The sequence below is a fragment of the Alligator mississippiensis genome, chromosome 9, assembly GCF_030867095.1.
Source record: "Alligator mississippiensis isolate rAllMis1 chromosome 9, rAllMis1, whole genome shotgun sequence".
NCBI classification, from domain to species: Eukaryota; Metazoa; Chordata; order Crocodylia; family Alligatoridae; genus Alligator; species Alligator mississippiensis.
The window spans coordinates 23871931-23894657 of NC_081832.1; the positions used below are offsets into that span (position 1 = coordinate 23871931).

General features: G+C 46.4%; 1 protein-coding gene across 1 annotated transcript in view; it reads right to left on the bottom strand.

The window, feature by feature from the left end:
* Window positions 1–15784, bottom strand: part of TP53INP2 (tumor protein p53 inducible nuclear protein 2) — a 59353-nt gene extending 43569 nt beyond the window's left edge. The window contains exon 1 of the mRNA XM_059733243.1: window positions 15697–15784. The gene's annotated coding sequence lies outside the window, so the exon portion shown is untranslated. The remainder of the gene's footprint in view (window positions 1–15696) is intronic.
* Window positions 15785–22727: the final 6943 nt, after the last annotated feature.

Here is a 22727-nt window from a genome sequence, read left to right on the forward strand (position 1 = left end):
TTCCCTGCACTGATTTCAGCATGCTTTTGCTTTTCCTTTCCTCTCTTTCCCTCCACCCATCTCAAGCATCTTTTTTTCCCTACATGGTTCTTAAATATCTCTCCTAGAAGTCTCCCATTCTGCTTCCGTCTTCCAGGTTTGTCTTCTCATTCTTTCCCACCCATGCATCTCCCACCCCATAACCATTCACTGTGATTTCTTCTCTTCTTTCCTGAAAGAACCATAGTTTCATAGTTGGTAGGGTTGGAAGGGACCTGAGCAGATCATCTAGTCGAACCCCCTGCCATGGCAGGAAGGAGTACTGGGGCCAAATGACCCTGGCAAGGTGTTCATTTAGCCTCCTCTTAAAGACCCCCAGGGTAGGAGCCAGCACCACTTTTCTTGGAAGTTGGTTCCAGATCCTAGCCGCCCTGACAGTGAAGTAGTGCCTCCTGATATCTAGCCTGAATCTACTGTAGACAGTGACAGCTGGCTCTGTAGGTCTGGACTTCAGGGAAGGGCCTGTGTCCTCCGTGTTTGTACATGTCTGACCTCTTGGCTGCAATGCAACAACTAGTTACTTGCATGAAGGTGCCATACCCAATTTGGTGTTTTCCAGACAAGAAGAAAAAGCCTCTGCTACAAAGAACAGAACATGCTGGCACAGGTTGGACAGAGCTCAGGGAGTAGGGCAACACAGACAGGAAAGATTCCCTACCACTTTTCTGGAGCATTGAGTCAGGCTTATTTGATCATGTGGGATATGCCCAAAAGCTGCATTGTCTATGGTTGCAGAAAGAGAACTGACACGTCTGAGTTCTTGCATTCGCCACTCACTGCATGAAGCTAAACTGTTCTGACATGTGAGATCACCTGTGGTCATACTATTAGGTTTCTCCGGGAGGTATATTAGCTTCCATGAGACCATTAACCCCACAAATTGCCCTGACATCTTCCCTAAAGATCCAGAAATCTGTAATATAAATTAAAAGTTAGGTTAAAACTGGGAGGGGTGGGGGGAAGGCTGGTGTGCATATGCAGGAAAGCAAGCAGAACTGCTCAGCTGTGTCAGATCCTACACTAACAGTTAACAGAGATTCTCTCTTAGCACAAACCCTAGGGGCTTGTGTTTTAGCAGCAGGAGATCAGAGTGTACCTCTGCTATTGCACAGTAACAATCACAAAGTTCTTTGGGTGGCCGTGATTTTGTTACAAGATCCCATTACCACTCTCCTGCTTCCCTAGCTCAGCATGGCAGGCATTAGGACCCATCAGAAATTCATCACCCTTTCACAGAGCGCTTATACAGGCAGTCCTCCACTTACAACATTTTGTGTTACAAGGTTTCACACTTACAACCTTTATAAATTGACACCCTGTTTCAACTTTCTGACCTCAGTTTCGACTTTACAACACTTGATCTGACCCCAAGCCACGGCAGCGATCAAGTTTGCTGCATTGCCCATCTCCCTGGAGAACATCTGTCCAAACTTCCTTGGACACTTTCTTTAAAAAAAAACAGAGAAAACTCCAGAAAACCCTGCAGCCAAGAAGACTCCAGAGAAGACTCCAGCCAAGAACCCTTCAAAAAGTCCAATCAAGAGCCCTTCAAAATGTCCAGCCAAGTTTCCTCAAAGAAGTCCTTCCAAATCAACGTGATTGCTATTTACAATATAAATACATTCATGTAGCTATATTACTCATCTATAATTGATTGAGTACAAAATTATGGATTATTTTTGGTGAAAATAAGGTATCGGGCCTTGGTTCAGGAGTCAATCCCCCATTTATAATATTGTTTCCTATGGGAAAATCAGTTTCGAGTTACACTGTTTTGACTTAAGACCTGGTTTTCAGGAACCAATTGTGTTCTAAGTCTGAGGACTGCCTGTATTTGTTAAATACATTACAAGTTGTCAAGAGCAGAAATCAATCAACTTCTGTCCTGGAACGCATGGTTTCTCCTAGCAACATAGGACAGAAATGTTACCATGCCTCTTTGCACAACACATCACCTCTTAAGTTTTGAGGTAAATGAAGATTTGAGGACTAACAAAGCCCAACCACACCCCAAACAGGGGACTGAAAGCTGTCTGAGGAAGGCTTGTAAAGCACATTCTTTCAGTCTAAATAAATTGCTTTTTAAGTCTTAAGGTTTGAAGGTTTTCCTCTGTGTTAATAAAAAACACAGGGCAGGAGGGAAAAGGCAGTTGGACACCTTAGTGTAGCAAGTAGTTTGGTGAAGAATTATGGGCCACTTTCTTAGCTAACGCAAGTCTGAAGATCTGAGCTCATGGATGCACAAAGGGGCTGCTGAGATGGATATTGAACCAAATGTAGCAATTGCAGAATTTTTTTTTATGCTTGTGTAACCATGAACAGCCTTCCCTGTCACACAATGTAGTATTCGTACCAGACCACATGCACTAGTCCGATCCAATCCCTGATGTAACTCCAGTGACTTCAAAGGTGTTCAATTTGGCTTGGAAGAACTACAGATGTGAGAATCAAGGCCTATGCTGAAGTCCTTAATTTGTGCTGCTTGTGAGTAGCCTTTGTTTGATGGACACAGGCAACATTTAAAGCTAAAAAATAGCCCTGCCTTGGTAGGCATCCCATACTGTGTTCCAAACATGCATTTTTTTTTAAACTGATTTTTTCTGTAGCACAACATACAACCATAGTGGTTGGCTCACACTGCAAACCATCACAAGCTAGCTCATGCCTTTGTAGGAAGAGGGTGTAGAAACAGGCCATCCCTAGGCAGGGAGGAATTTGGTTCTGCTCATTCGCAAGGGGAGGCAGGCAGGCAGGCAGGCCCTGTAAGGCTGTGGATCAGCAAAACCTTTAAGCACATGCATTGGCTTCAGGAGCAGGGCCAGATTAACCCTTTAGTTAACCCTTTTGTTCGCTGGATTAACCCTAGGCAAACAAACTCGTGGACCCCTACTTGTTTTACTCAATAATTATAAAATGTAAAATAAGCATAGCTGGGGCCCCTTTTTCACTTAGGGCCCTAGGCATGTGCCTAGTTTGCCTATGTATTAATCCAGCCCTGTTCAGGGGTTATTAAATACTTTGCTGAATTGCAGCCAAAAGGAGCCTGAATGTTTCTATGCTGTCTTTTGATGTTTCACTGTGGAGTGAAGGCTGGTTTGTACTAAGTCCATCCCTGAAATAAAGGTTATACAATGGGCAGTATGATCAAAAATATAGGTAAGCAACAACACCATGACTCCCCCCAAAACACTGGGTTGATGACCCAAAATAGTCCTGTTTAGAGTGCCAGGGAATCCGAGATCCTAGCAGAGAAGAATGCTTGAAGCTGTCTCTTCTGTTGCTCTAAACCAGTGATTCTTAAGCAGGGTGCCATGGTGTCCAACCAGGTGTGCCAATATCTACATGTGGCTGACAAGATAAACCCAGAGATTTCAAATAGGAATCCATAGTGTCACAAATATTCTGCCCTGCTGTGATCTTTCTGATTTCTTTGAAACAAAAGAACGGCTCTAATATTTTTTCCAAAGTCAAAAAAACAAGTGAAAGTGAAGTGCTGCCATTTTTCCTTAAGTCTAAAGAAGCTGAGAACCACTGCTCTAACCACTGAATTTTGCTCAAACATGAAAGTGCTTCCCAAGAAAAGTTTCTTCACAGAGTGAGTTTTAGGGAAGGAGTTAAAAACTAGGTTAGCTGAGTACATAGTACAAATAATGTAAGTTAGACATTAACAGAACTGACATTTGGCCTGTCTTCTAGCAAAAAAGTAAATGGTCTCCATGTTCTTGGTGGGCAGAGGGAAGGTGGAAACTGAGGTGTCAAGAGGTTAAGTGACATGCCCAAAGTTACACATCAAGCCAATGATGAAGCCAGTCACTGAAACAAACTTTGGACTTTCAAACCCCAGCTTTTAATTACTAGAAAAGGCTCTGTTCCTACAGATATAACTGCTACCAGATGCAGTGTGAATATACCAACAATATAATGTAGGCAGAAGTGGGCAGGGTTTTGCTACTTGTTGTTAGTTACTCAGCAGTAACTGCTCCTGTTTTTACTCTATGGTTAATGAAAGCTCAACTGTGGTAACTTACTCCTCGTCCACTGGGGGCTAATCTACCACAGTTTGACTTCCATTTATAACCCCAAAAGAGCATGCACATGGGTGGTCAGTGCGGAGTAGCTGACTGTAAAGGCCCTCATCCTTTTATCCAGTGGCAAGTTACCCCTATATCCATATACACAGATCCGTCTAAGAGGTCCTACTATTTCAGCTTGCTTCCTCTTACGTCTTTATATGCATTTTAAACGAAAATAAATAAACACACATAGTAGCCTAATAGTCGTCCTAAGTAACCATGTAATAATACATCCTGTAGTGGTCAGGCTCAATCCTGCAAAAAACAAACTTGTCAGAATGACTGATGGAGGCAAAAATTCCCTGAAGCAGTGGTTCTCAACCTTTTTTGTACCAAGACCCATTTGTAAACATTGATGTCCAGTCCTGACCCAGTGCCCCTCTCTCCCCATCTTCTGCCCCCAGGCCCCAGCCATCCAGGAAGGGCATGGGGGCCTCAAGTAGTCCCTCACAGGCTGGAACTCTGCCAGCCTGCAAAGGAAAAGCCATGGTTTCCCCATGTTTTTCTCTTTTAAAAGAGAACCCATTTTTAAAGTTTGTGCACAACTCTATCGTATATACTTGCAACCCACTTTTGGGTCGTGACCCATGGGTTGAGAAATGCTGCCCTGAAGGACATAGGTTTTAGCTTCCTGCCCTAAAGGTGCAATACTAACACAGAAGTAAACACAGTGGGGCAGATATTTAGGTGGTATAAATCACTGATTTACTACTCTGATTTACATCAGCCAATGAATTGACTTCAAGTGTTAGAACTGTGGCAGACCCTAACAGCCTGTTTTGTTACAGCGAAAGCATGGGGAGACACTAGGCTAAGATCTGGTTTATAGCCAAGGGCAGAATCAGGGGTTTATTTTAATAGAACCTGCCCATAGCAATTTGCACTAAGCAGATGACTAAGAATTAAATCATATGCCACTGAAGTTCCTTTTATAGGAAGGCCAGAGGACAGCAGTAAGTTAGCTGTTGCTTACAGTGGCCATGTTCCTGCCTCACTTGCTCACCGGGTATTTCTTTCTTTAGCAGCCAGTAGTTTGGAATAAACAAGCTGTATATTTTGCTTCCTCACTCTTGTTAAAGGAGCCCTTGAAAACAGTGGATACACACATGGTGGATAGGGATCTAAATGCTGCATCCAACTATGGTTTTCAAGCCAGATTTTATCTCCAAACTTGCTGCTTCCCTGCATAGAGATAGGGAATTGCACAATGGTGTCTTAGGCTCATCTCCTTTCTGAAGGATCAGGAAAACTATATGGTGTGTTACAATTAGTGGATATTAAAACAAAATACACCCAGGAAAGGCAGGCAGGGCATTAGTGCTGGATCTTCTACACGCTCAGGTTGTGTTTTAACTGCAGAATTAATCCAGGCTTTTACTTATGTGCTACTCCAAAGCCCCTCCTATCTACACACAAAACCCAACCCTGGCACACACAAGGTGCTTTCAGCCCAAGCTCAGTCTTGTCTGGTGTGGCTGGCTGTAGTCTAGCCCTGAGTTTGCAGCAATGATGCAAAGATGAACTACTCAAATGCCAATACTGTTTTACTGTTATTCTGTGTGTCCAGGACATATAGTGTCCCACAGCTGACTGGGATCTCGGTGTCTCAGCCTGCTTCAGACAGTTCCATCAGAGGTCCAATGGCAAACCTGGGTGAATACAGCTCCAGGTAGAAAACAGGACTTGAAGTGTGGTTATGCCAACAGCCAAGCTAGGCCAGGCTAACCTAGGTGCCAGTCACCACATTAACTCTGGGGGGGTAGAAAACATACTAAGCAGATGATCTGCTTCTTCATGAGTGAGCAGAATCCTTTCACATTCCTTCTCTTTAGCCCCATCTATGACCCTCCACAATGGAAGGTGAAGCCACTAGCAAAAGGCACTTCCAGCAACCGTTTTCTCTCTAGGTGAGAACATCCTAAGTGGCCTTCCACTCTTATGCAATCCAATCCAAGGAACATCTTCCAAGATAATGCAAAATGACTCAGGAGTGGCTTAGCTATGAAAGGGTCTGAAGACCCTAGAATTTTTGTTTCAAGCTGAGTGGGTTAGTTTCCTGCTTCAAAGGTTCCGAAGTAGAGACACTGAATCCCAAACATTTTATGGTTTTTTTTGGGTGAAACCAGAAGACCAAGGTTCTTCCTATTCTGCAGAGAGATTTAAGAGCCTAAGACATCTTTCACCTAAGTAAGGGTTGCCCTTGCTGCCTTAGCTAAAATACAGACTGTATGTTCCCCATAGATGGCAAGAGTGCAAACAGCATGAGGAGACAATGCCAGACTCAGTCATTCATGATTTAGTGTAAAGAATGCACAAGAGTCATGCTTGGTTAAGGATGTTTCCAAGAGTTGTTTTATGTGCATTTGTGCTTTTGCCAGCATGGGCCACTGTCCCACTCCCTGCGTCTGAGAAGCAGCTGCACTTCAGGAGTGGAGAAAGAAGTTCCTGTATGCAAAATTTGGGAATGAAAGCTGTTATTCAGAAGTCTGTTGTAGACAGACGTCTCTACAAGCGCCAACATGACCTTTCGTCTTGATCCCACTCCCACTGAAATCTATGGCAAAACTCCACAGTCTTCAGTACAGGCAGGATCTGACTTGTTATTTCCCCATGGCCCTTAGCTAGTAGCTCTTTCCAACACAATAAGCAAATATTCTTCTTTGTGCTCTTGACCATCATAGCACTTCGCAGGAGCGAGAGAAAAGATACACCTTTGCTATTCAGGGCTAGAAGATAATCTGCTCCCAGAGATCCACAGCATACATTGCAAAGTTGTAACACAATGCATCTTGATCCACTAGCTGCATTCAGCTATTTCCTTGCTTGCAGTGGTACAATTCTGAGTTGCAGCAGGTGTGGGGAAATAGAAGGCTCAGAGCTACCATAGTTGAAGAGAGAGTGACAAGCAAGGCAAAGAATTCCTGTAGAGTTTTAGAGAAGCTTGTTATTGAGCTTCAGCAGGTTTTGATTTCCTTCATACAGCTATAATCATGTCCATGGGCAACTGGTTCTGCCTTAGTTGGGGGAGGGCATGTGCCCCTACTGCGACCAGTCCCACTGACCGGGGGGGTGCCCCCTGTGGCCAATTCCGCTGCCTGGGAGGACCCCCATGGCCAATCCCGCAATGCTGCAGCCGCTTCTGGGAGTGGCTGCGGCAATCAGCCGGTGCTTGTGGGGGGCACCGGCACTCCCGCCTGCTCCCCAGCCCATTGTCTAAGTGGCAAGTGCAGCCAGTCAGGGGGTGCACCAGCACTCTCAGGGGGTGCACATGCACCCCCATCCACTCCCTACATGTTGCCACTGATCATGTCAAGGAACCCCATAAAAACATAATACACATGGGACCCAGTTCAATCCCCATCACTGGACTTACATCTTCAACTGTCTGATTTGTAATGCACTTGTTGGGATACCGTTCAATCAATCTCGTCTCCATTCCAGCTGGTAACTGGAGTAACTAGGTTCCCCAAGCCAGTTCTTATTGTACTGCAGAGGTAAAAAGACCTTTGATGCTTTATTCACACTTCTGAGACCAGAGGGAAAAAAAATCTTTTATCTCAAACCTCATACACAATGAACCTACCAGTGAAATACAGCTGATACAATAGTAAGACATGGCTCCTACACAACGCTGCATCCATCCAGCTGAAAGCAAATAGAATGATGTGGATTCTCCCCAAGAAAGGAAACTGTGGTTCCTCATAGGAGATTCAGTCCAGAGACTGAATCTGTCCTACAGAAAGAAGAAAGTAATCCCATTCTCACTCCTAGGCTAAGTACAGACAGTAAAAAGCCTGAAGCTGAATCGATTCAGTCTTTGCAGGTTAGTCTAAGCTACAGAATTTAAACTGAGAAACAACTGGGTATATATTTACTTTTGATTCAGGAAATACAGCTACATGCCTGCAGCGGCACAGGCCAGAAGCCGGGGGGTGTTAGAGCACACCTCTCTAGCACATAGCCAGCATGGACTGTGCATTCACTTCTTCCTGCTGCCCCCAAGGTCTCTGGGATTTGCAGTCCAGAATCACAACAACAGGACTCTGCAGAATTGCTCATCACTTCCTCTTTCTGCTTCCAGGTGTCTCTGGGATTTGTAGTCCACAGTTGCAGCCAGCAGTTTCAGTAAATTTAGCAGGGCAGGGCACTTAGGGGAAGGCGGGTTTAATGCCCCCTCCCTGGCCCCAGACCCCAAATGGACAGCACAGCCCAGCCCAGCCTAGGGCTGGAAAGCATGCTGAGATGCTGGGAGAGTATGATTTAACTTGAACCAGCAAGGGGTCTGGGACAGAAGTTTCATAAACTGGTTTGACCCAAACCAGTTAAACCTGATGCTACATTTAACCAGGACTCACTACTCAGCAGCTAAATGAATCTGTCAGAACAATGGATACACATGGGTTCTGATGTTTCTGAAAATATGGCACCAGTGATGGAGTCTCAGCAACTGGAAGCTGGCCTTCAGGCTCTCACCACTGGTAACAGGTTTATCTTAAACTAGTTTCAGTCATTTTGGAACTGGCTTATGTGCACTGAGCTTCTGTTCTGTTACAGGTTTAAACCAGTTTCAGATGGCTTAAACCGATTTATATGTAACTTCTGTCCCTAGCCCTAGGGGTAGCACTTGCCCAATCACATTGGTTGTTTGGGATTTTTTGACCAAAAAAAGGAAAATAAAATAATAAATTAAACACGTACAAGAATGAAAAAAATTCCAGCTAGCTCCAGTTTTTCAACCTTGCAGATCATAGTAATGGGGTCCTTACAATCAGCAACAGGGAAGGCTTGTGGGTAGCTTAGAAGGAAGGGAGCTACTCTGAGCAGGACATGCAAGGATATTCCTTAAGGCTGCACACATTTACAGCCCTTGCTAGATGCTTGGGGCAGCAATGGGCAGGGCAAACTTGGCCTGGGCCTGGGCCTGGCTAGCATGTGCAGCAGGCCCTCATGGTCAGGAGCACACTGCCCCATGATGAATTAGGGCTGGAGAGAATAAGTCTACTGCCCCCTTCCCTTCCTGTCTGCAAAGCAGCTGGCTGCAAAGTAACATAGCTTTGCTTGTTTGTGGAAGTGCTTGGCAGGGGGCACCTGCTCAAAGCCAACAGCTAAAGCATTAAGCTGTGCTAGCTGAACAAACAAAAGCTTCATTTTTCTTTCCTCTCCAGCACAAACACAGAGGTGGCTGGTGCCACCAAGCTCCACTGAGTGAAACAAGGTGCTGTCTGTGAGGCATCCAAGAGGACTCCAGCAAGCTCAGGCCTCAGAGCATCATCTTGGCATAAGCAAACGTAACATCCTGTTCTCTCACAGGCAGGAGCTGATGCAGTTACTGCCTGATATGGCACTTCTGCAGGAGCTTAATTTGGGCTGGGACTCAAAAGGAAACACTATTATTACAGTTTCATGAGTCATGGTATAACTTGACTTGTCTTCACCCTCATCTCTGCTCTCAGGATTCTGCAGAAAAGAAGACTAAACATCTCTTGGTTTCTCTCCACCCAATTGGCTCTTGGCTGCCTGAGAGTAGGGCTGTCAGCAGAGTTACCTTGAATTCCAACAAAACTGTTCCCCATGTGCCAATCTTCATGGCCCTTTTTCTCCCAGTAGCTCCACTCAAGGCCAAATTAATTGTTTAAAGATAAAGTTTGTCATACTGCTTCCAAAGGTACAGCTGCTCCAGACTTCTCAGTACTTTAATCTTGACTGGCTAAGACCTTCCAGCAAGTGACAATAAGGGTAAGTGCCTTAATTCATTTTTCCCCATACAGCAGCATACAAGACTCAGTTTTGTTGGTCATCATCACTGCAAATAGCCTCACAAGCTAAAAATAGGAAAAAGAAATCACAACAAAGACCCATGATGCACAGAAATCCTACAGAAGATAGGAGTGGGAATCCATTGCTTTGTAGTTACCAGGAGCAGCAGATCTAGACTCACAGCCTGTAATAACAGTAATGATACTGCTGGGAAATGGCACAGCACTCCTTAAACTTTCCATAAATACTGCACGGCAGGATGGCTACTGACGACTAACAAGAGGAAATGTTTTTCCTCAGCAGAACCAAGAATACCCAGCATAGCTGTCACTAGAGACGTAGGAGGGACAAATCGGGTGCATCCTTGTGATGATCTTTGGGAAATGCTATTTTCAAATTGTTTTGCCAAAAAAGTAACGTGCATAAGGCTGTATTCTCCCCTTGGCTGTCTGTCACCCCCAATACACCTTCCTTCAAGACAGCCCTTAAGCAGATGTTTTGGAAACATATTAACCCAGCAGGCTCTCCAAGGCCACCTGTTTGGTTTAGATGCACTATGGTGATCATTTGCAACTATAGGTCCACATCAAGACACAGACCTTAAGCACCAGAGCACGTCCCTCTGTCACTGGGGCAAAAGGAAAAACCAATAGCTGGCAGCTATTACAGAGTTGTTAGCCTCTATGAACAGGCCACCAGACAATGCACACTTTATCAGTCTTTTGTTCTTATAAAAAACTCTGGGGTGAGAAGCTTTTACTCAGCCTCCTAATATTCTGCTCACCTGGAGATTTTTTTAAAATGGGAAACATCATTATGTTTGTTGGCATCAGTGTCAGAGCAAATGTGGGAAAGTCCATTTTGCTCCTGGGCTTGGTAAGTTTGAAGGACAGTTTTACAAGGTTGGGTTAATTCATTTAGTTTATTGTTGCTGAAAACATTGATACATAAAGTCAACTGTTTACTTATTTGTTCGGCAACAGGATTTTTAATTGATTAATACCTCTCCCTAAGGGAACCTTATCTGTATCAGTGTGATGCTAAAAGTTATAGTTGATTCTTGCAACTGAATACAGTGGACGGTGTCTGAGTCCTTTGACACTACCTGGGCTAAGGGGTCTGTCCGTAGGGATTCAATTGAGGATTATTCAGAATTAATAGGGAGCAAAGAAGTGATTAATTGTTGGAAAGTCTAAGAAGAAATGTTTTATTCTTAGGATTTTAAATCTGAGGGAGGGAAAAAGTCTATTTTGCTTCAGACTGGACCATTCAGTTTCATCACTTAAGCCAACTGAAATGCAAGACATGAATAAACACTCTGCATGGTTAAAAACAAATGAAAGGATTCAAGTAAGCACCTTGACTACTTTATAGTGGTGGTAGTAACACGTGAAAGGAATGCTTTCTCTCCAAAAACATTGGCATCTTCCACTGGCAGATACCTCTTTAAGAATCCTCTCCCTCACATCTTGCTGAACCAAATGGACCATTTTTTGTACCTGAAGGGGGCATATCCTCACCTGGATGTAGGAGAAGCCAAGTTAAGTGTAAATTCCTGGGTAGTTACATAGTACAATACACACCAAGTCAAATTTGTCTCTCATGTAGCTTGACTGAGGTCAGAGGATTAATTTTACCTAACCCTTATTTTAATTCCTTGCACATGTGATGTATCTAGAAAAATATTCATTGGTGGACTTCAAAGATTGTTTCAAAAGGCAGGGATATACAAATGGGCCACGGTGTTACTTGTGAACTTTGTTTTTCTCCATTTGATGCACATCTTTAAGAATATTACTGCGCGTAACTGCATAAGTGATGAATAGGCCAATATCATATTCCTTCAAATACAAGACAACCTTGAATTCCAGATGAACGCAAATTTTTTACTCTCAATTTAAGGAAGAAAATAAAACATAAAGATACATCTGATGCACAAGAGATTTTTCTAGCCTTTCCTTGAATTTATTATGCAGGCCATTTTTAAAAGTGCATCTTATACTTAAAGGAATATAACAGGCATTATGTTAAACCATGTGAGGACTGAGTACCTGATAGTCATACTTTCAAGATGCAACAGTTCCCAATCTTGCAGTAAACTCTGTATGGTACTTCTATCTGCTTAAAATCTATTTGTACCTCAGGTGAGAATGATGATGGGTAGAATATGGGCTGTCTGTGCAAAACAAACTGCAGAATAAGAGGCAAAGAGATTCTTTGATAAAATCTATATTTTGTCTTGGCAACAGACACTAGATATTTGTGCCTTAAAAAATTCTGATATTTTGTTCTCTTTATGTTCATTCAGAGATTCCTGAACTTTGATTACATTATGAAATATGTGTTTGACTAGTAGTTTTTTAGATGTATCCATCTCTCTTGTGTTGTAGGAAAAATGGGAAGAGAATGAAAGAACATTTGTTTTAGGGCAGGATTTTTCTTGATAATACTGGCACTAAGTATGGAAGAATGATAAGCTTGAATGGGATGAAATGCACCCCTCTCCATAAGCACAGAAGCCCTACCCATTTTAACCAGGGTTCCACTGCCTACTGTGTTCTTGTCTACACTTGTATAAAAGTGCTCAGTGCTTATTGAGCTGGTTTCTTACTGACATCCATTGTTTGCAAGGGGTATTTCTTGTCATGTGAACACTGCTTTTAGCAGAAGGCAGGGCAGGGTAGCACCTTGGAGACTGACTGGTTCAGAGAGGCATGAGGTTTGGTAGGCAACAGTCTATTTTATCTGCCTGACTTCAAATTAGGATAGCTAACCTACCTCTCACTGCCTTAAGCCTTAAACTTGGGGCCTAGGTGGTACCTATTCCTTTGCGGGGAGGGGGGGTAGGGAAGGGGAGGGGAAGAAGAGGTGTGAAACTGCCCTGGGATTCTGTTTATAATGGAGAAATGTACAAAAGTGATTATCATCATGTCCAACAGCTTCCCAGTGTTATTACTGGTGGGAGCCTGAAGGCCAGCTTCCAGTTGTTAAGACTACATCATTGGTTCCATATTTTCAAAACCATCAGAACCCACATGTGTCCATTGTTCTGCAAGATTCATTTAGCTGCTGAGTAGTAAGTCTTTATGAAAGCCTGGCTCTAGTGACTTGACATTTACCACCTGAGAAATAGGTGCAAATGAAATGGTACTAAACAGGTTCAATAGCCAGAGCTTTGTCTACACAGCTTCTAAAACCCCTTCAGCTGAACAGGGAGCTGTTGTTATATGCCACAACCTTCTCTACACTGGGGAAGTTTACTCAATATTTCAGGGCCTGTCCCTGCATCTCTGTCAAGCTGTCAAGGCCTATTTAAAAGGCTCAGGACTAAAATGAAGGACACCCAGTTCAGGAATACACTTGTCCCATGTTCCAAATCTCAAATCCCAAAATCAAGTTATTCAGAAAACTTCAAATAATGTTTGTCCAACAATGCAATTAGCCACTCAACTAAATACACATAAAATTCTAGCTCAGGGGTCGGCAATGCTTTTCGGCTGAGTGCCAAAAAACCCCCGCAACCTTAATTTGTAAGATGTTGGCATGCCAGGGCAGATGGCAGGGGAGCCGTGAGGGGTCCAATCCTTGTTGCAGCAGTGCAGCCACAGCCCCAGCCCCTTCCCCACCATCCTCCCCAAGGCGCACATGCCAAGCAAAATGCTTTTGCATCATAGGCGATGCATAGGTGGGACACAGGGGGCCACATGCCCCCACTGAGAGTGAGCACTCCTTGAAATTGGCTCTGTCAGCATCACATCACGTTTGGGCAGTTTGCTGTACATGGAAGTGCCAGCACTTCCACTGTCGCCATACTGCTGGTGCACTCACTGACCGGCTGCTGGGGGACTGCCCCTCCTCGCTGGCCTGCTGCTGGGAGCCCCCCCATCATGCCCCGCTGGTGCCCCCCAGAATTGGGAGGCACCAGTCGCCCATGCTTTGCATGCCATGCTCTGGCACCCATGCTGGGGTTGCCGACCCCTGCTCTAGCGTCTGTTTCCTTCGACAGTGTCACTGACCCAAGCAATTATTACACCAGGCTGAATGGATTGCATGTAAATAGCTTCATATTGTGGAGGAAGGACACATGAAAATTTTAGGTCAGATTTTCTTGAGCAACTGAAACGTAGTTTTGAAGGATTTTTACATAGAGCTGTGTGTCCCAGAGGGCAGTCAGTAAAAAAGAACTTCCTATTTTATTTGACAGCTAATTTTATTTGACCTCACACATAATGGGTTAGGCATTATATTATGTTTAACATAAACCCTTTTTCATCTTGCTCAGTTCACTAGCTTAGATGCTTGATTGGTCGTGACATGTTAATGGTATGGAAGAAAAGATCGGCTTTGATTGATGACAGATGTAAAATTAGCTAGCACATTATATACCTTATATTTTAAAATAACAGTGCCGTAAAGTAACCCGAGTTGTGGCCAGCAGCCGGGCTGTTATTAAGGGTAATTTACTCCCCAACTTCAGCAACCTAATTGTCCTGGCTACCGGACTCTCTGGTCTGGCTCAGCCTCAGCCAGGCAAAGCCGTTTGCCTCCAAAGATCTCGGCGGACTGCACTGGTGTCGGCACTGAGCACATCGCAGCCCTCCGCACAGGTCAAGGGAGGACAGTTCAGTGTGCGTGGGTGGGGGAGGGCTGGCCTTGATGACGTCTCAATGTCAAATGCAAATCAGGCCACGTCACCATAGGCTCCCAATCCCAACGAGCCAATGGGGACAGAGACGAGCTTTTTATCCGAATCCGTTGATGAAGAAACAAACAAGGAGAGGGGAGAGGAGGCGGCGCCGGGAGCGCGCAGCCCGAGCCCGGACCGGGAGGCCCGGCCCCAGGGAGGGAGCCGCTCTGCTCCGGGTGCTCGGGCGGGGCCGGGCCGGGGCTCCGCCCGGCAGGCGCGATGCTGGTGCAATTGCCCGCAGAAGGGAGGACGCTGCGGGGCAAAGCAGGGCTGGGGCAGTTGCCCCTTCTCGCCCCCCGATCCCGTCCCAGCGCAGCCGACCCGCGGTGGGGGCGGCGGAGGGAACGAGCCAGGCACAAACTTGGCCTCCTTGATGCACGGTCCGCGCCGCCCCAGAGCTGGAGCCGCAGCCAGCTCCGCTCCCCGCTGCGCGCCTGGGCCGACCTGGAGGCGCTTCGGCTCCTCCCGGGCAGGGGCAGTTACCCCGGGGCCCCGCAGCGCTGCGCCGGTCAGCGACAGTGGAGACAAAGGCAGCTGGAGCGGGGGCCAGAAGCTGGCCCGAGACCTCGCTGCTGGGTCTTTTGTTTCCCAGCTGGGCCGAGGCAATCGCTGCTTATGCAATAAGCAATCTGCTCCCGCCGACCTGCCTTGGCATCCCCCCGCCCCCGCCCGGCGAGCCGAGCCGAGCCGAGCCGAGCCGAGGGAGGTTCCTGCGCATTGGAGACAGACGGGTCCCGAGCGCCTTCGCTGCTCCGGCCCGAGACCGCGGCTTGTAGCAACAAAAGACCAACCTCCCCCTCCTTGTCCTCATGTCTCCCGGCCTCGGCCACGAGCCCGTTCCTTCTGCTGTCCCATCCGGCCGCTGGGCACGGCTTGGAGCACAATGCACACCGCGTACGAAGCACAAAGAGCGGTCCCTCGCCGCACGCAGCGCGAGAAATACAAAGAGACCTGAAACCACCCGGCCCGGACACAGGGGTGGCCTTGAAATGCGAGGACAGGCGCAGATCGCAAGGGGCTCGGCGGTCCGCAGAGATGGTGGCCCAGGAAATGGGCCACCGCACAAAGGGGCTCGGTGATCAGTGCAAGCTTGACTTCCCAGCCCGCCTCCGCGCCCTGTCCGGAGAGGACGACACTTACCTTGCCTTTAATGTCATCGGTTGTTTTGTAAACAACAAGACCACAGGAAAACCCACAAGATTAAGTATCTGAAAGCACCGGCTTTAGGCAGAGTCTGTGAGGTAGTTTTAATTGAAATCAACAAGCGACCGGGTCAACGAAAAATCCGAGAGACAAGAAAAGGATGAGGGAGGCAGCGGTGCTGCTGGGGTCTCTGCTCTTCTCAGAAGAGATGCACCATTGCCAGGGCGGGCGGTGACAGCCGCTGGGTCCGGACCCTCCCCGGCCTGCAGAGCTGCTATTCTTATTTTCCTGTTATTGCTGCTCCCCCAGCTGAGCTCCGCTCAGAAATTAGAACGTTCAAACAGCTGATTGTGACGTCACAAAGGGGCCCGCCCGCCGCCGGAGTAACAGCTGCCGCGGAGCAGCCAATAGGAGGCCGACGTCGGTTGGGGGTTGAGCTTTAGGAATGCCTGGTTCCGAGGGGTTGGGATCTGCGGTGCTGCACGTGAATGTTGGCCCCGTGTGGAGCTGCGGAGAGGCCGCGGCGGGTTGCTGATCGCCGGGCGTGGTGCCAACAGACAGCCTTTAGTCCCGGAGTGAGCGAGGAGCCTACTGCCCCCACCGTCCCCGTCTGTGTATGATCGTATTTCCCCTCATTCGCCGAAGATTTTCAATGAGAAGGAGCGTCCTAGCGCCACGCTCGTTCAGTCCCTGCATGCTAGACAGAATCCGAGCCCCGATCTAACCCCCCATGTCTCTCCATAGACGCCCCTCTTTTTCTCTGAGTGCTCCTGCGGCAGGCAGTGCTCTCGGTCTGCTCTTTCCCACCCTAACTGGGGGTAATGATATGCCAGCGTTTGTTTTGAAGCTTGCTTTCTTGTTTGTGAGGTACTTCGCCATCCTGCCAGGAGAGGTGCTGGAGAAGCACAAGCACAATGCAAGGGCCTGCTGAGGAGAGCTGCAGTCCATGAACACATGTCTTCTTGTCTCTGTAGCAACAGGACTTGCTAGACCACCCCCATCGGTGCCATCTAATAATGAGTCCAGTGGGAAAAGGCTGCTGTGCTTTGGAAGCCCACGACAACTTCCTGGCTGGGAAGACTGAATTCTAAAGCATCTGAGGTCAGTCAGGTTCACTTGTGCCTTCCTGCACAGCCACTGTTTACAAAGAGTGAAGTAAGGGGAGAGGGGAAGACAATGATGGTAAATGGGGGAAAGGAGACCAGTGAGTTAAGAAAAAATGAGTGGAAAAGGAGCAGCAAGAGGAGATAGTCCCCTTCCTGCTGGATGCACTGTCTCTATCAGTGACAGGCAGAGCATAGTACTAGCAGAGGAAACCAGCTGGGGAGTCAGGACATGGCTGGAGTGATAAGATGGTCTCAGCTAGCCTGACTGAAAGCTAAAGGTAGTGGTTGATAGGAAGGAAAGAGAACAGGTGGGACAATATTGTGAGGATTCTTGGAGCTCAGCAGCTTCCTACACAAATTCACTTCCCTGCTCTGTGCCTCAGTTTTCCTGTCATTAAAATGTGGATAGTAATATTGTGCCTTTCAGGAAAATATGCTTTAGTTGAATACAAGTTACTGGGCTCAGTGCAGGAGTAATTGAATAGACCCCTCTGACCTGTGTTACGTGGGAACCATGATCTAATGGCTTATTCTTGCCTTAAAAGTCTATGAATTCTTGGGAAGGGCTTTGAGCACTCCAGATGAACCAGGTAAAGTATCTCCTGAACCCCATGCCCTGTCTCAATCCCTGTAGCTCAGGCTTTGGTTCTCTTGCTACAAGAAGAACAGCTCCATATATTTGATGGTATCTGAATCTACTTTGCTGGCAACAGTGCTTGGTCAAAGGATGTTATTTCATTTATCCCAAGCACTTTGCATGTTGGGGAAAGACAGGGAAGCAATGTATCTGTATAGAGTGACTATGAAAACAGTCTTGTTAGTGACACTATTTCAGTCAGAGTCAACAGAGTAGAGCCAGGACTAATGTACTGTCTTTCCTTCCCATTTGTGAGTTCCTAGGTAATGGGGCCAAATTAGCCCTAATTGCATGTTACTGAATTTATTGTCATAACTGAAATATTATTTAGACTCCAGGTACCTTCTGATCAAAGAATCTTGCATCAGTGTAAAACACATCGATTAAACACAACAGCCACATGGGATATTAACCCCCACAGAATTGAGATGTAAACTGCCCAGAGGGGTAATGTCGAAAATCAAATGCCCATCAATTTTGGAAGCCACACTTGAAATGCTGAGAGTGAGATTGTCTGAGGTGCTGTGCAACTACAGCTTCTACTTCCATGAATTGTAGTGGTGAGTGCTGAGCACCTCATGATGGGCAGGTGGACATGCGTACAAAGATTAAGGAAGCCAACATACAAGTCTTTGGTTTAGACTGACACTTCTTCAGCAACAGCAGCATTATAGATTACAGTCATGACCTACTGAAACCGTCTCCAATCTCTAGTTTAGATTACAATGCAAGCTGGTTTTGCTTTGGCTATTTTTATTAGGAATTATAGCAGATTGATGTGTCCCTTTATGAGAGAACTGTCAGCCATGTTGAGAGAGCCCAGCTGTAGGGCATTTGACTGGGAAGGGAGTGTCCTGCTAAGAGTTTTAACAAACTCCCAGAAGAGCAAGCAATGGAGGAAGAAGCAAGTTGTGAGTAGAGTGGTGGGGAGGGGGGCAAGTAGCATTGGGGCCAGATCCAAAGGGTTCTTGTCCTGCTGCCTGGGATAGGGTGGAAGGGCTTGTTTTTGTTTGTTGCTTAAAGAGCATGTTTTATTTGGGAGAGCTGGCTGAGCAGCTCCTCAGGGAACCAAACATGCCTGCAGAAGCCAGTAGGGTAGGCATTCTGCTTACTGGAGTAGTATTTATTTTAAGGCAGTGTTCTCCAACCTTTTTAAGTACGAATTCACTTTTTGAATTAAAGTCCAACCCAGGATCTACTGTGTGCCACCCACCACCCAGCAGGTCAGTCTGTGAGGGAGGCAAGGTATAGGCGGGGCAGATTGAGGCCCCTGTGGTGAGGGAGGGAGTGGGCCAGAGGCAGGGGCAGGGGACTGGGTGGTGGGAAGATCAGAGCCTGGGCAGCTCTTTCAGGTGAGCAAGGGTCTCCTGCTGCTGCACGCAGCCTTATGGAGGCCTGGGGGACACATGCTTCCCCCAATCTGTGTGCGGGGTGGAGGTGGCTGCTGCTGCATGCTGGGCTGTGCACCCCAAGCCCCACTGCAGCTGCCCTGGGAACGGTGCAACGCCATGTGTGTCCCACCACCGGGCAGACAAGGGGGTGCGGCTCAGCGTCATGCTGCTCTTGGAGTAGCTACAGCTGGGTTGCCTCCACCCTACGCACAGATTGGGGTGGGGGCATGTAGCCCCTGGACCTCCACTGAGGTGCATGCAGCGGCAGGAGTTGTCCTCCCCGCCCATGTGCCTGGATGAGCTGCCCGGGCTCCAAACGTCCCACCACCCAGCCCGGCTGGGGCCCCACTCCCCCAGTGGTAGGGGTACAGCAGGGGATCATCCCAATCCCCTGACCTGGTCCTAGCAGCAGACTGAGATCAACTGTCAGAGGCTTTGTGATCAACCAGAGATGCACTGGAAAACAACAAGAAAATCATGGATGTTTTAGCACAGGGCTGCCCAACTCTCAGGATCTCAGTTTTTCTCCCAGGTAGTTTATACTTTCTGTGCCAACAGGCCATATACTCACAAGTTGTGGGTTCCCAGTCACCACCTAGCTTTCCTTCTGTTGTTCTGCTTTCTTCCTTGTTCCAAGGGGCAGGGCAGCACAGCCCATGGAGGCTTGGGAAGTCTGCACAGCCTGCATGAAATATGGGTCAGGGGACCTGTTGCCCACACATCGTGTAGCTTGAGGCATGCAGTCCCTGGTCATTTGGAAATTGTACGACCCTGTCTTAGGACATTCAAGCTGAGGGTACTTTCATATCATCGGAGGATGCTGAGGCTCTTGCTGGGTCTGTGGGTGTCTGTAGCCATGGTTCTAATTCTAGGATCAGGGTCTTAAATCATGTCTAGGTTGTATGGGTAGCAGCACCTGGGTTTGTTTTAATCTAGGTAGCATGGGTTGTAATATCAGTGAAGATGTCATGGTAGAAATGTAAGTGAGGCTTGTATAAGCCTGCATATACATGAGCTGTGAACCTGCTCTGAATACCATGTTGCTGGGTGCCCCACAGCCATCATATCAAGAAGTTGGGTAGCCTATATGTTCAGGGGCCTGACTGCTCACTGGTGTGAATATAGGATTTGCAGTTACTTCCCCAGGTTATCCCACTGGAACTGATGGGACTCCTTGAGTAAGTAACTGCTCACTTTTTGTGAGGAAGGGATTCACAATCTGGCTTTGGGTGGCCCTGAGAATATAGGCCCAAAAATGGAACAGGACCAAGGCTTTCCATCAGCCTTACCTATATTCATGGTAAAATTGGGGTTCATGGTAAAATTGGGAAACTGTAGCCTCGATAACCCAACGGTCTGGTGGCTAGGAAACTGGTCCCAAGCCAGGACCCAGAGAGTAATAATAGATAAAACTGAGTCACCATGGTGCTTGGTGACCAATGGCATCCCTCAGGGTTCAGTACTTGGACTGGTGCTTTTTAACGTATTCATTAATGATTTGGATTTGAGTGTTAAAAGTGGACTGGCAACTTTTGCAGATGACACCAAATTAAGGGTGACTGTGGTCACGCTGGAGGATAGGCTGGGGATACAGGTTGTCTTGGACAGGTTCACAAGGTGGACAAATCAAAACCTGATGATGTTCAACACCAGGAAGTGTAAAGTGCTCCACCTGGGGAGAAATAACCTGCAATATACCAGTGCTACGCTTACTAGCACCACAACTGAAAGAGACCTGGGGATTTTGATAGACCATAGAATGAACATGAGCCACCAATGCAATGCTGTAGTTGACAAAGCAAACAAAAACACTTAGCATGCCTCTACCGATGGACCTCAAATGACTAAGGATATCATCCCGCTTTACTCGGCTTTAGGGAAGCCACAGCTGGAGTACTGTGTCTGGTTCTGGGCACCACACTTCAGGAAGGATGTGGAAAGGCTTGAGAAGGTCCAAAGAAGGGCTCTGCATATGGTTAGAGGTATAGAGAGCAGGCCATACGATGAGGGCTGAGAGACATGGGTCTGTTCAGCCTGGAGAAGAGAAGACGCAGAGGGGATTTGATGGCAGCCCGTAAGTATATAAGGGGCTCACATCAGGGACTGGAAGGATGTCTGTTCACCAGGGCTCCCCAGGGGGAGACTAGGACTAATGGTCATACATTGCTAGAAGACCACTTTAGATTAGACATGAGGAAAAACTTCTTTAGACTCCCCCCCCCCCGAGGTGGTACCTACTCTGGATATCTTTAAAAAATGTCTGGACACGCACATTGCTGGGGTCATCTGACCCCAGCAGTCTTTCCTACCCAACTGAACATAATGATCTTGAGAGGTCCCTTCCAGCCCCTAACATCTATGAATCTATGAAACAGTTTTGAATTTTAGAGTTCAAAATCTTAATTTTACTGCAGCCTACTCAAAGGATTATATACATGATATGTACTATTCAGCAGAATTAGAAGTAGCCAGTAATATTATTTAATGAAAAAATATGCAGCAGACATAGACAACAATTAATAGACTGCATACAAAACTATCTACTATGAATGTCATAAATAAAGAAAATGAAATTAACTATAGCCCTTCTCCTCTCGCTCACCAGGAGATATATTTACTGCACACCCACAATTCCATCTTGTAAAGTGCTCTTTCTGATGGGGTCTTGAATCACCCAGTGTTTGTGTCCAGAAAGCCTGTTATCATTACATCGTTCATGCTGTCCAGGGGGCTTGTTAGAGGAAAATTGGTTCCTTTATTTTCCTGTCTTATTGTTCAGGCCAATCTATAATTTAGGAAAGGGACGTTATCACTGGTTTTTAAAGCTGAAGGAAATTGAGAACACAGATTAAAAGACTTGCCTTATGTCACGGAGGAATTCTGTGGCAGAGCGTGGAATAGAATTTCTGACTCATGGTCGTGTGTTTTAACCACAACTTTGTCCTTCCGCCCTTATAAGGAGGCCACATAATGATATGAACATTCATCGTGATCACTGCATTAAGTTTCAAGTAAAAAAAACAACCCAAAACATAAATTGGCCTCTCCTTTCTCAGAGAATTTATCTTTAACAAAGCAAACAAATGAGACCCACTCATGCAGAGTCTGTATTTTGTTGCCTAACCTATAGCAGTATCATTCTTATCAGAGGGTCTGTACATATGGGGTATTAACACTGGTGAATCTGTATGGATTTTGTACATTGATATATGTTACTCTGAGATTCAGAGCGGATATATGGCCTTTTATCCCTGGGGTAACTCCTGCAGCAGTTTTCTTATAATGCCTTGGCACAAGTTGTCAAGAGAGCAGGTAGTAGACAACTTGAACAAACAGCTAACCTAGAATAACTGTGAACACACAACACAAACACTGGGGACTTCACCCCTGTTTTTTTTCAGGAAATGCCAGACCAGATTTTGTGTAGAGATTTATGTTGTGCACCTGCTCTTTTTTAACACTGGAGCAAAGGCAATTTACACTGGTGAATATATGTGTCCACACTCTCAGACTGTCAAGGCCCTAAAGGCAAGGACAGACTTATATAGGGAGTAGGGAGGCAGAGAATGAGGTGGTGAAGCAACCCAAAGTAATAATTAGGTACTAGGTCATAAGAGACAGCAGAAAAATTAGAGCAGTAGATGGGGATAGTTTCTGTAATGAAAATACAGTAAAAGCTTTGTTATCTGGCATGAGTTGGGTAAGGGGAGTACCGGTTATCTAAAAATTCAGGTTATCTGAGGGTTATACCCTGTGCAGCCAGGATCTCAGCCAGCCTGGCAGGCAAGTAAGTTTTGATCTACTTACTTTTATCTGTGCACGGGGCAAGGGTGGGCTGCAGCTGCGGGCTGGGATCTGCTCCCTGCATCTGTGCCTCACTGCCGCTGCTTTGAA